The sequence below is a fragment of the Salvelinus sp. IW2-2015 genome, unplaced genomic scaffold (genome assembly GCF_002910315.2).
Source record: "Salvelinus sp. IW2-2015 unplaced genomic scaffold, ASM291031v2 Un_scaffold803, whole genome shotgun sequence".
Lineage (NCBI taxonomy): Eukaryota > Metazoa > Chordata > Actinopteri > Salmoniformes > Salmonidae > Salvelinus > Salvelinus sp. IW2-2015.
The window spans coordinates 902,749-917,212 of NW_019942617.1; the positions used below are offsets into that span (position 1 = coordinate 902,749).

At 41.6% G+C, this 14,464-nt stretch overlaps 1 long non-coding RNA gene across 2 annotated transcripts; it reads right to left on the minus strand.

Moving 5' to 3' along the window:
• Nucleotides 1–7,436: 7,436 nt before the first annotated feature.
• LOC139024010 (uncharacterized) lies at nucleotides 7,437–9,331 on the minus strand. Of its 2 annotated transcripts, none has more exons than XR_011475246.1 (3): nucleotides 9,174–9,331; nucleotides 8,881–8,945; nucleotides 7,437–8,614 (listed from the first exon to the last, which is right to left on the minus strand). It is a non-coding gene; the product is annotated as an uncharacterized lncRNA (long non-coding RNA). The 2 variants fall into 2 exon arrangements; XR_011475245.1 differs by having other exon boundaries at nucleotides 8,881–8,999.
• Nucleotides 9,332–14,464: the final 5,133 nt, after the last annotated feature.

Below are 14,464 nucleotides of genomic sequence, written 5' to 3' on the forward strand. Positions count from 1 at the left end.
GGCCTCTGTGTTGTTTCTTTGTTGCTGCAAGGAGTGTCTCTGTGAAAACAGATGCTTATGTTTGAGCTTGTGGGATGTTAAGTGGCTAAGTGACGTTTGGCTCATTGTGCTTGGCAGTTCTGTCATCCATTTTGAGATGAGAACCCCTTTGGCTGGGCCTGTGGAGCTAGGAGTCAGGGCAGCAGCGTGATGAATGGGACCGTTCATAGAGACCAGGATGGGGGCCCTGCCTGGCTGCACTCAACCTACTGTATGATGGTGGGACTGGGAAAGACACATTATCTTTCATGACTGCTGGGTTTGGAATCGGTGGTAGGCAGAACACAGGTGAGGCAAGAGCTGTTTTGGCAGATGGACAGACCAGCAGACCTGYCACTAGTGCAGAGTAAAGTAGTGGAGTAGGATGTCTTACTGTAGAAAGGAAAATAATCTATGAATATACTAAGAAGTTCACTGGCTCCAAAGGGGATGGCTGCTGTTTTACAGGCTCTTGACCAATTGTGCTATTCTGTGTTTTTTCGCTTTGTTTTTAACTATTTTTGTACATAATGTTTCTGCCACCGTCGCCTATGACCGAAAAGAGGTGTTGGACATCAGAACAGCAATTACTCACCTCAGACTGGACAAATACTTTTTATTTAATGAATCGGAGACGAAAGATTTACGGCTCCTCCTGGACCAGGCCCAAATCCCCGTCATTCGCATGAAAAGGAGACGCAGATACAGGGGCCGGGTGCTTGGTGAGAATTCATTGGCCACGGCCTTTTGGTCAGCTGCTTAGTTTATGTTTATTATTTTTACGCTGTTGTTTCAGCGTTGGACGCTACCTTGTACTGGAATTATTTTGTCGGGTGAAAGAACCTGTTTAGTGACAATACAAAAGAAAAGTAATCTCAACCACTGCCTCTGTTCATTTCATGCCTCCCGCCTGTGTTAGGGTGCTTCGGACGAACTGAACCGTCACATTTCTTAATTCCATCCCTTTACTTAGATTTGTGTGTGTGTTGGGAAATTGTTAGATATTACTTGTTAGATATTACTGCACTGTCGGAGCTAGAAACACAAGCATTTTGCTACACCCGCAATAACATCTGCTAAACACGTGTATGTGACCAATAATTTGATTTACCAGAACTAAAACAAACTCTAGACCACCTTTCCTCCACACACAGAGAYGCGTACAAACCTATCCCTCACCCTACATTTGGCAAATCTGACCATAATTCTATCCTCCTGATTCCTGCTTACAAGCAAACACGGCAGTAGGTACGAGCCACTCGCTCAAACAGGAAGTGGTCCGCTGAAGCAGATGCTAAGCTACAGGACTGTTTTGCTAGCAGACTGGAATATGTTACGCGATTCATCCGATGGCATTAAGGAGTACATCACATCAGTCACCAGCTTCATCAATAATTGCATCGACGACGTCGTCTCCACAGCGACCTCACATTGTTACGTTACAGCCTTATTCTAAAATAATTTCCCCTCATCAATACCACAATACACAATTGTGTACTCAATAACACAATACCCCAAAATGACAAAGCAAAAACAGGTTGTAGAAATTTTTGAAAATGTATTAAAAATAACAAAACTGAAATATAACATTTACATATCACATCAGACCCTTTGCTCAGTACTTTGTTGAAGCACCTTTGGCAGTGATTACAGCCTCGAGTCTTCTTGGGTATGACACTACAAGCTTGGCATACCTGTATTTGGGGATATTCTCCCATTCTTCTCTGCAGATCCTCTCAAGCGCTGTCAGGTTGGATGGGGAGCGTCGCTGCACAGCTATTTTCAGGTCTCTCCAGAGATCTTCGATTGGGTTTAAGTCCGGGCTCTGGCTTGGCCACTCATGGTCATTCAGAGACTTGTCCTGTAGCCACTCCTGTGTTGTCTTGGCTATGTACTTAGGGTCGTTGTCCTGTTGGAAGGTGAACCTTTGCCCCAGTCTGAGGTCCTGAGCGCTCTGGAGCAGGTTTTCATCAAGGATCTCTCTAATTTGCTTCGTTCATCTTTTCCTCGATCCTAACTAGTCTGCTAGTCCCTGCCGCTGAAAAACATCCTCACAGCATGATGTTGTCACCACCATGCTTCACGGTAGGGGTGCCAGGTTTCCTCCAGACGTGACACTCGGCATTCAAGCCAAAGAGTTCAATCTTGGTTTCATCACACCATAGAATCTTGTTTCTCATGGTCTGAGAGTCCTTTGGGTGGCTTTTGGCAAACCAAGCGGGCTGTCACGTGCCTTTCCCTGAGGAGTGGCTTCCATCTGGCAACTCTACCATAAAGGCCTGATTGGTGGAGTGCTGCAGAGATGGTTGTCCTTCTAGAAGGTTCTCCCATCTCCACATAGGAACTCTGGAGCTCTGTCAGCGTGACCATCGGGTTCTTGGCACCTCCCTGACCAAGGCCCTTCTCCCCAATTGCTTAGTTTGTCCGGGCGGCCAGCTCTAGAAAGAGTCTTGGTGGTTCCAAACTTCTTCCATTTAAGAATGATGGAGTCCACTGTGTTATTGGGGACCTTCAATGCTGCAGAAATGTTTTGGTACCCTTCCCCAGATCTGTGCCTCGACACAATCCTGTCTCTGAGCTCTATGGACAATTCTTTCGACCTCATGGCTTGCTTTTTGCTCTGACATGCACTGTCAAATGTGCGACCTTATATTGACAGGTGTGTCCCTTTCCAAATCATGTCCAATCAATTGAATTTACCACAGGTGGACTCCAATCAAGTTGTAGAAAAATGTCAAGGATGATCAATGGAAACAGGACACACCTGAGCTCAATTTTGAGTCTCATAGCAAAGGGTCTGAATACTTATGTAAATAAGGTATTTCTGTTTTGTATTCTTTATAAATTAGCAAATATTTCTAAAAACCTATTTTCGTTTTGTCCTTATGGGGTATTGTGTGTAGATTGAAAAATAAGGCTGTAACTTAACAAAATGTGGAAAAAGTCAATGGATCTGAATACTTTCCAAATGAACTGTACATTGGATCCCAGTCCAAAAAGAGTCAAACGAACTCTGGCAACAGAGTGTTGAAATTTAAAATACGTCTCTGTCCACCGTCTTGAGAGTAATGTTTACTCCTACCAGTGTCATTACAATTTACTCTGACTCATAATATGAAATACATTGACTCTGATCAAGGTAAACACTGAAAAAAATTATATTACTACCATAAATCAGTCAACCCAAAATATTGCAGAACAGGATTTTTTATTATTACATGATGCCAAAAACATCCCAAACAGTACATGGTGTACAATCCTTGAAATAAAATAAAGCTTTAGGGACAGTATGAATTGAAAGCCACATCCCCCATGCCTCCGTGGGGGAATTTCTAAATTGTTTTGTAACTGTGTGCAAGCGTGGAAATGAAATCACATGAAGGTAGTAGGGACCACAAACAAACTTCAATCATCACCACCACAGGACATCTGTATGTCGAATGATTTGTGATGCAAAAGATCTTCAACATCAACAGCATGGGGTACCTTTCTTGTCCATACAACTTTAAAACGCATGAAAATCTTCACAAAGACAGTGTGTTCTAAAGCAAGTAACCAGCATGTTGCCATCCTTTACAATGATAGACTGGATTTCGTGAAACATTGGCATCTCACAAAGTACTTTAAGACAAACAACCAAATCTACGGTCCCTTGATGTTTGGCCCATTTTACACTCAAAACCTTAGTGGAAGAAGGCACCCGCAGTGTGTTTGCTATCTCATGAGCCTCTTCCATTACATTCAAGGGCACCATTTTCCCTGGATCAATATATCTAGGGCAAATGCTTCCCAGTTGAATGCCATGTAACTTTGGTGTTTCTTGGCCAAAGCTTGTCACTAGCGCATACAACAGCTATGGAGAATTGAGAATTGGCCTGATTTTCTGAATACGTTGCGGCTGATGCACCATAAAATGATGCTTTGCTAACAACCTTTTTCCAGAAAACAAATGCTTGAACAATCTGTGGTGTTCTGCAATCCAGTGCTTCAAATAGCCTGTAATACCATCTGATAACACTGGAGAAAATACAGTGTTGACTATTTGAAGCAACAAAAGCAGCAAATGCCAGTGTCGATCATTTGGAGAGTTACCAAAGATAAGCGGTAGATCGCATAGTAGGAACCAAGACTGAATGGCATTTAAAGCTCAAATCATTGGAACTCTCAAGTAACTTCACTGCAGGGGGGTCTGTTGTTTCTTTCCATATAACCATAGTTGAAGCTGTAACGGCAGCCTTCCCTCTCTTCACAAGAGAGGGTGTAACAGGGATCGGACCAACACGCAGCGTAGCCAGTGCTCAACATGTTTAATAAAACAATAAAACAGTGAACACGATACAAAATAACAAAATGTGGCAAACCGATACAGTCCTAGYTGGTGCAGCGAAAACACAAAGACAGGAAACAACCACCCACAAACCCCAACACAAAACAAGCCACCTATATATGATTCCCAATCAGAGACAACACAAAACACCTGCCTCTGATTGAGAACCATATTAGGCCAAACATAGAAACAGACAAACTAGACACACAACATAGAATGCCCACCCAGCTCACGTCCTGACCAACACTAAAACAAGCAAAACACACAAGAACTATGGTCAGAACGTGACAGAAGCTCTGAATTCTCATGTCAATTTCTTTTGAAGTGAAATGCCTGTTTGGCAAGTGCTGCAGTAGCAATTTCACCTCGTATTGCCCAACACCCTCCAAGATGATGATATCAGGGAGTATTATATCAACTGAAAAATTCTCAGTTGTATGAAAGTACAGGCAGAATTTTTTAACACCCATCCCAGAGGGCAGAGTGGGATTTCTCTCCATTGTTTGGCAGTGTTCCACATGCATCTTTTTAGTTTGCAATACCATCTTGGGACTGTCTTCACTAAACTCTGTCTGAAAGTCGTCTTTCTCGGCATAAYAGAAACGGCAGCAATGTCTTACACWAAAATATTTCCCAAAACCAAATAAACCATGAATAACGAGGTTGTCACCTGCTACTTGGACAATAGTTCCATGAGTTTGGTGATCATACAAGGGAACCTTAATTGTTTACATCTCGTCCAATTGGGTCAAGTAGTGAGTGAAACCAATAGGTTTTCATATCTTGWGCACGAGATAGAGAAACCAGGTGAATATTGAGCAGAGAAGAATTCCACTTTGGAGAGACATTTCTTAAAGTAAAGTAAATGGTAACCAAGTTATGCATACCATGCTTCGATTCAAGAGGATTAGCGGTTTTAAAGTCGTCATTCAAGAGTTGAATTTGTATCGCATGTTTCTCTTTTGAGAATAGAGCATGATTCTTAGACAAATGTCCATCACGCAAGTCATAGAGTAGACTTTCTTTGGGACCTTCCACAGGCTGCAACATTGTGTTTAGGTGTGAATTTTTATAAACAGACTAACGTCTGCAAAATGGGTGTGTACATGGATTTATCTGTAACAAAAACCTGGCCATATGTTCCAGTGGTTCTATTGCGTTGTGTGTCAAATCTTGTACCAAGAACATATTCAACTGGATCTACAGTTCCCCACTTCTCTGAGAAATACTTCAACCTTTTGGTTTCAGAATTCAATACACGAAAGGATTTTCAATTTGCCCAAAACACTGATCTATTTTACACCCAATATCATCGTTGCCAGTTTCCTGTAAAGACAGACACGTCTTCACCGACTTTAGCTTGACTGTGGATATCATCAACTATCTCTTCCATGGTACTGACTAAAGTGTTCACTGTTGTTTCACCAGCTCCTGCTGCTTTGAGCTATTGTTGCGGCACAATTATCCACAACCCTCCTATTATAGAGAGCTGAATCACAATGTGAGCTTGGTGCTGGCGCATCACCAAAACTGTTTGCTGTAAAACTGTTAGTAGCATTAGAGGGGCCTCCACCATCATTATCAGAAACTGCTTTTCGGTACGCTCTTCATATGCCCTGTTACAGTTTTTCCCCAATTGTTTACACACTAAAATTGGAACTTGAAAGACAAATCACCGAAACCTGAAACTCATGTAACAAATCCCTAAACTAAGTCTGCAAAATTGCAAGCACAATTCCTGCTTTACACTCAGTTTCTAATTCTATATCACACTTTTTGCAAAACACTACACACAGTTCTCTACATTAGGCACAACATTCCAAATTTAAAATCTCTTCAGTCCCTTTGGAAAGCAACGCCAATCACAATGCCAAGCTCTATACACCAATTGGCAACACCCACTCCTCACAGGTGTAAACACTAGTTGCTGAATTGTTAACTTAGAAATCAGAGCTTTAGCACTATAAAAGGCCACAGATGAGCTCTCCTGTTCTGGAGGAAAATGGAAGTTAATGGTGAAGCAAGAACTAGTGGTGAAGGAGTGAGAGGAAGAGGAGGAAGAGGACGAGGAAGGACAGTTGTCTCAGATGAGATCAGGGCACATTGGTTGACCATGTGCTCAACCATGGATTGAGTATGAGGGAGGCTGGGCAGAGTTCAGCCCAACCTGAGCCGCTACACGGTTGCATCTATCATCCGTACATTCAGAAATGAGAACCGGTAAGTTACATAAAGAGCATAGTGTAGATGGTAGGTATGTATACTGCAGTCCGACATCAGTGGGCCTATGTTACTCAGTGATTTTTGGCCAATGTTACACTAATGTCATTTCATATTGAAAGAAAATAGATTTTTAGCTTACTGTAACTAATCATATCATATTTGTGGTCTTCTGCAGAACTGAGAGACGGCCAGGCCATGGTGGAAGACRCSGGCTGTTCACACCAGAACAGGAGACCGCCTTTGTAAACATGGTGGTGGCAAACAATACCATTAGACTACGAGAAATCCAGAACCACATAACTGCATACATTGGCCACCGTGCCATTGTGAATGTCCCTGGACAGTGTGGAGGGAATATCACCATGTGCGCAGCCTTTAGCCAGCAAGGTGTCCTCCATCACCATGCCAACCTTGGTCCCCACAACCCCGCCCTTCTCATTCCTGGACTACATGGCATCCTCATCCCAGCCGAGCAKAGAGGTGGACMAGAGCAGCCCAGTAATGTTGCCATCTGGGACAACGTGAGTTTCCACCTGGCTGCTCTGGTCCGCAACTGGTTCATCGACCACCCACAAYTTATTGTTCTATGCGTCCCACCATATTCCCCATTCCTAAACCCAATTGAATAGTTTTTTTCGTCATGGCGGTAGAAGGTGTATGACCGCCATCCCCTCACACGCAGGCCTCTTCTCCGGGCAATGGAGGATGCATGTGGTGAAGTTGATGTGGGGGCTTTCGGTGGCTGGATCCGTCACTCCAGAAGATTCTTTCCCCTCTGTTTAGCCAGGGAGAACATCGCTTGTGATGTAGATGAGGAGCTGTACCCAGACCAAAATATAYATTTTTTGCATGTGTTTTTTGTGTTTAGAGTTTTGAAAGAATGAGCTACTTTCATTTTTGTACAGAAAACCCTTTATTTTACTGAATRTTTTTCCTGGTTTTCTCCTGTTGGGTATGGAAAGTGTTACATACAAAACACAAATCACTGTTTTTGTTACTGTATTGCATTTGTGTGTGTATGTGTTTATTTATGTATATTTGAGTACGTATACATTACTGTAACAATATTTTACAACCGGCTACAGTATAACACTGAAAATGCAAAAGGCATAAACCTACTGATGGGAAATTCATAGTAGTGTTTTGTGTTGAGCACATCAGTGTGTTGTTGGTTGGTAGACAGATGTATTCATATGATGCATGTGTGTGTCATTTTGATGCAAAAAAAACAAACATTTTGGAAAGAGATAAAACAATTTTGAATGCAGTGTTTGCTTTCGCTAGAGATTTGTAGAGTTTTGCATTTTGTGTTTGTGGTTTTGTGTTTAGAGTTTTGGGAAAATGGCCCAAAGATTCAGAAAACATGTGKAAACAATTGTGGAAARCKGTMAGATGTTTTCTAAATCCAGAAATAGTGCCAAATACATGTGAACAACAAACCTGACTACACTTTAAGACGCAGAGATTTCCCTGGACAAAGACACTGGATTCACTTGAGATGTTTTACAAGGCTATTGGCATTTGCCTGGCGGCATTTGCACACAAAACAAAGCCCTTTCTGTGTCTCAAACAGATCTGTTTAATGTAGCATTCTAGCTCTCAGCTCTGCTACCCTGGGATTCACCTTAGCTGTATTAATGTACATGTTTGCCAGACCCTGACTGTATGAGGTACCAAAGACAAAGTGAGTTTTGAAAAGCTCATCAAAACAGCCTCGTTATTGTTATGCAAATGTGTTGTGACTTTTTGATTTKATCTTCTTTTTTTTTACTTTAGATTATTTATTAAATATTTTCTTAACTCTATTTCTACAACTGCATTGTTGGTTAAAGGTTTGTAAGTAAGCATTTCATGGTAAGGTCTACACCTGTTGTATTTGTCGCATGTTACAAATTAAATGTGATTTGATGCCTTACAAGGTACCGTATGTTTTTCAATCACGATGAAGTAGGCGTGAATACTAATTCTCTGGGTCCCCACAGCAAGCAGATAGGGCTGTTGACTTCCGGTGATGCCATCCAGACGCTGCTGGATGCTGGTCCCTGCCTATAAGACAATAATGTATTGTCAGAACATCTACTATTAATAAGTCTAACAAGCCAGACAGTAGTGATTCTAATATGTATTACAGTGTCATACTGCCACAGTTGTAGTAGTTGAACTAGTAAGAGGTATTATAGCAGTAGAGTTGGTGATAGTGCTCTTTGCTGGGGTATGTGCTTGTACACTTGAGGGAGAGAGGGGTGAAGGGGAAGAGGGAGAGAGATCAGGATACAGCGACACATTTTGTCTACAACAAATTATAGCCTGACCTTAACGAACATCGCAAGAGGTTCAGCTGCGGGTCTTGTTGACATCTTTCCCGGCTTGTTGAGGCCTTGAGCGGAGRGAGGCAGAAGATGGACAAGGAGAAGAATGTCAGTGTCCCAGCCTAGAAACACACATTATAATTCTGACATTAGAAAACTGGAAGAACATGTTTGCCATTGTTGGTGTGGTTTCAAATAGAACCCACTTTCCTTTCAACCACAATCCTTCAATTCTTCTCCCTTCCAAATGCACATACTAGAACTTCACATTACAGTATAAAGTGGTATGTCTGTACCATTTCCCATCTCAGCTGTGGACTCAGCGTTGTGTATCAGGTCCTGAAGCTCAGTTGAGTCCATGGCTCTGCAGGATGACATTCTGTTTAAAGACAGTAGGACATTTCTCCAGGAATTATGCGGAAGTTGCGTCACCAAACATCAGTCTAAAATCTTGCWCAATCTACAGACAAGACACACAAAGACAACGATAACATCTCAGCTACAGGATTTCTAACACATGTTCCCGTCGCCTTTTAAAGGGTAATAGCTCTGGCAATGGCCACCTTGTGACATGGTCATACTTTGGAATACAAAGTCCATTTCATACATRCCATGCCTGCTCTGTCCAGGAACCACGGAAACACTGAGTACGTCAGAGGAGTTCTGTGGGTCATGAACAATGTTTTGGCGCTAGGCAAAGGTCAGCTTCATCTTTTTTTTTCTCGGCGATTGCTTCATCAGACGTGTGTTTCATCAGCGAGATGGCCTCTCGACACTGCCCTTCTTCACTCAGCCAGTCTTCGTCCATGAAGGGGTCTCTGTCCACCTTCAACCAAAGATTAAAAAGGACAGGAACACATAACACTGGCATAAACAGTCTAACCAAACCCCCTTACACTGAAATGTGAGAGAACCCCAATAAAAGCAAGTTTCACTCCCTTGTGAACACCCCCTCACAAGCCTACACCCAAGCGAGCACTAATCATACACACAAAAATAAAAGAGTGTTATGTATGCCAACCAGCTGACCCACCTGTTAGTGATCTACGAGGGGACTTTATTCTTCCCTCTGTAGCCTTCTTTTCACAGGTGCTTCAGTCCCCATGGCAAGTAACAACTCCTGTCTTCTGCAGTGTAATAGTGGGACACAGACAAAAAACAAACAAACCTTTTGTTTACCCGAAGCAAATGTGTCACTGGTGCATGTTAGAATCTAGAAGAAAAGTTGAACAGTTGCAGGGACTGTGTAATGTTACATGCTCCTCGGTCACCTTCACATACACAAAGCCTGATTGATGTTATCTTCAATTTCGAGTGACCGAGGAGGAGCATGTAAACAACAGCAGTGCTATGTTAGACCGCTTTGCGACTTCAAAAGTGATTTCGAAAAAATGCTGCGTTTATCATTTGAACATCGAGTGACGTTTCAGTGGCAATTTCACCATCAGCAGATTGTGCCTTTAAAACAGCAAAACCATTTAAAAAAAGAGTCTTACACCACTTCCCCKTGGCCCTATAACCCTATCCATGTTTGCAGATCCATAGAGTGAAATCTCCACAACTGCACTACTTACATCTATCCACACCCTTCAAATCTGCAAACATCAAAGGGTTAGRGCTAAGGGAAAGTGGTAGGGAGTGAATTGGGACCCAGATTTATTTCGTACTCAGTCTTGCTTTTGAGATCGGCCAGGTACGGGAACAAGGAAACTATTCCTCTTGCATTTTGCCTCCTTCACATGTCATGAGGGCACTTATTCTGAACTCCAAACAATGAATAATTACTACATTGGCAATAATACATGAATGCAAAACATTGATCTTAATGCGTTAAAAAAATGGATGGTTTGCCCATGATCCCCTGTCSTATTTGCAACCAATACCTTGATCATATTACGTCTGGTGTGGTCAGTCAAGTTTTTGTCAGAGTGTACTCATTCACTCCAGCTTTGCTCTGGAGAATGCCCTSAATCATCTAACAAAAAGCACAACAGACACAGACCCTAGTACACCTGGGTTCTTTCTCAAAATATGTTTTTATTGATTCCTCGCCTCCTTCTCAAATCRCATTTGATAGTAAGACCCAATGTTCCTCTCCAAATTCATTGTTCTGTAGTTGGTTTTGAGAAGGATGGAAGAGGACTTATTGAGAAAGAGCTCAGTGGTCGCCAGCCATCCTCCTGGAGAGCTACTGTGCAAAGCATTGGTTTCAGCCCTGCTCCAACACCTGGCTATATCACTGAGCTCCACATTAGGATCTTCCAAGATGATTGAAGTCGTTAAGAGCAGGACTGGAAAAAACCTACATACTAACTCACTCTCCGGTAGTCCAACCTAACATCACATCGATGGAACCTCAGGAAGATCAATACAGTTTTTAATTATGAAAAGACAATCATAGCAAATAATGAAAGGATTACTTCGGCTGCAATATATTCCTCTGTTCTCCTTTTTCTGTTTAGGACTTTGTGTCAGCGTAACAGTCAGTCTGAGTGAAATCTCAGTCTGACAGTCTGACAGTCTGAGGAACCACCAACAACCACGGAGCAGCTTGCAGAAGAGTTAACCTAATCTGCCAATTACATGACTAAATGTATACTCCGTTCTCAACAATGCTACAGGGATAATACAGCCAAATTGCATATGTGTCTTTACATTTGATTGTTAGTCCTACACTAAACCCCATTTAGCATGCTATAAATGTCAGGCCCAAATAATCTGTAAAGAAATCATTAAGTTACAATTCTATATGGGATGTTGAGATAAGACATACAATTAATGGGTTCTAATGTGATCTGTGACATGCCACAGAACGTGTGACGTGTAACTCCATCCCTCCAAACCTAGGACCCCTGGCAAACTCCCCGCTCCCAAAAGCGTGTTTGGCATTTAAATGTCTCAGCGGTGCCCCCCCGCAGGCTTTGGGGGACGGGGTGCCCCCCCCCTTTTACTGTACCATCCCTGCAAACACCAGAACTCCGCCTGGATCCGGGTGCCAGAACTGGGCCAGCGAGATAGATCAGGCCTGCCAGACTAAGGACGGATGTGGGCCATATCATTTGTGCTAGCTGGGATTGTATGAATGAATACATTGATCACATCTCTGTACTGTAGACAAATAACTCACCATCAGAACCATTGGGTAAACACATTTGTTTCATTGGGTAAACACATTTGTTTCATTGGGTAAACACATTTGTTTCATTGGGTAAACACATTTGTAGCACATTGAGGTCTGGTCTCTAAAGATGATACTGGAACACTTCATCTACTTCTGTCTCAGATTCATCGTAGACTTTTAAGTCCATGGTATGCAGGATAAATTTCTTGTCTTGGAAGACATTAAACAAAGTTACATTTAGCTCACCGTTAGGGTTTCTATAAACAACTGCAATCGTGGCAATCACTCACCTTCTTCCAAGAAGTCATTGAAAGTCAATGGCCCTTGTGAATTTGTTTTATTTCTTCTCATCTTTGTATTTCACTCGTACAGCCAGCATCCTTAGTGAAAGGACAATTAGACACTGTTAATCATCTCATATTAAATGTCACATCTAAAATAGTCAGCATTACCCTAACACAGCCTATATAAAACACAGCCACGTTCAACTTCAATACATTCGAATAAAAATGTAGCCTAATGAWCAACGCAGCACACGATCTTGATTTTCATACTAATGTACTACTTTGACAGCCTCAAAACTAAGCCAAGGTGAACTGTTGCATGCGTGACATTTGCATATCGCGGGCGTGTGGATTTCAGCATATGAGATTGAGATAAACACTAGTTACCTTTCTAACATTTGCTATGGTAACATACAATCACTTCAACCAAAAGACATATTCCCTGCTTTCTCCCTGGCTTTGCTGCACTGCACTTATTAACTCAATATTTAGTAATGCATGAGACAAGCACTACATTTGACTCTACATTCCGTAGCTAGTACACACAAGGCACACACGCCTAGAAAAAATAATCGACAGCTGAAGCAATTAACAACTTCATAGCTACCCAGGCTCACATCTTTTACTGAATTCTCAAACCGAATGCAGGTTTAGGTTATCTAGTTTAGACGTGTGGCTTTGGTAGCCATCTATGTAACGTTACTAGCCAGCCATCTAACTAGCCAATGAAGCAACACTCACGTCAGCCAAAGTGGTGGTGTATAGAATGAATGGCTGAATGACCTTAACTAGACTATAGCCTATATTTGGTTTGAGTATTATAGCAAAGATTTACATAACTAACCCTCATTGGTCTATGATTCTAGTTTACAAACGTTAGCTAGCTACTGTAGATGGTCAAGCTGGTTAGCTATTAGCTAGCTAGGTAATGTTAGCTAACTGCTGTAGCTAGCTAAATTTCCCTGGCAGCTAAATGTTAGCTATTTGGTAAGGTAACATTACAAAACATTTGGTGTCGAATTGACACTCGTTTATTGGTTTATTCAACTGTTGTGACAAAAAAAAAACTGATTAGTGCACCCGTTTAGACTACAACCCTCTTAAGGGTTAGCTCCTTTTTTTTTTCTTTTTTTTCCCCCGCCTAAAATGACATACCCAAATCTAACTGCCTGTAGCTCAGGCCCAAGGATATGCAAGGATATGCATATTCTTGGTATCATTTGAAAGGAAACACTTTGAAGTGTATGGAAATGTGAAAGGAATGTAGTAGAATATAACACAATAGATCTGGTAAAAGATAATACAAAGAAAAAAACAACCGTTCTTTTGTGTTTTTTTTGTACCATCATGTTTGAAATGCAAGAGAAATGCCATAATGTATTATTCCAGCCCAGGTAAAATTTAGATTTTGGCCACTAGATGGCATCAGTGTATGTGCAAAGTTTTAGACTGATCCAATGAACCATTGGATTTCTGTTCAAAATGTTGTATCAAAACTGCCTAAATATGCCTAACTGTTTATTAATAACTTTTCATGTTCAAAATTGTGCACGCTCCTCAAACAATAGCATGGTATTCTTTCACTGTAAAAGCTACTGTAAATTGGACAGTGCAGTTAAATTAACAATAATTTAGGCTTTCTGCCAATATCAGATATGTCTATGTCCTGGGAAATGTTCTTGTTACTTACAACCTCATGCTAATCGCATTAAACTACGTTGGCTCAACCATCCCATGGAAGGGACACCGATCTCGATGAAGTAAGGTGGAAATCGTCTTACGAATCACAACATTCATATGGCGAATGTGGTACGTGTTACCTTTGAAAAGTGATTCAGAACCACACATGTACTGTGTGATATGTGACCCTTTCAATGGAGATTTTAACTGAGAGCTCATGTTCACCATAGAAGCCAAACCCMAAAACATTTCCTGAGAGTTTTTAGTGTAAAATTCCTGGGTTTCGCAGGAAATTGTCTTTGAGCTTTTGATCGGGAGTGCACCATGTAATATTTACAGGTAAGAAAAGTTCTTCAACATAACGCTAATTATGTAATTGCCAAGTATAGTCTCTTATCTATCATGATTATTATAAAAGCATGCTTGAATTATAACTTGGTGAGCTGTTTAGACCCTAATTTTCATAGTTTCATAGTCTAATTTAGCTAGTATCACCCCCCAA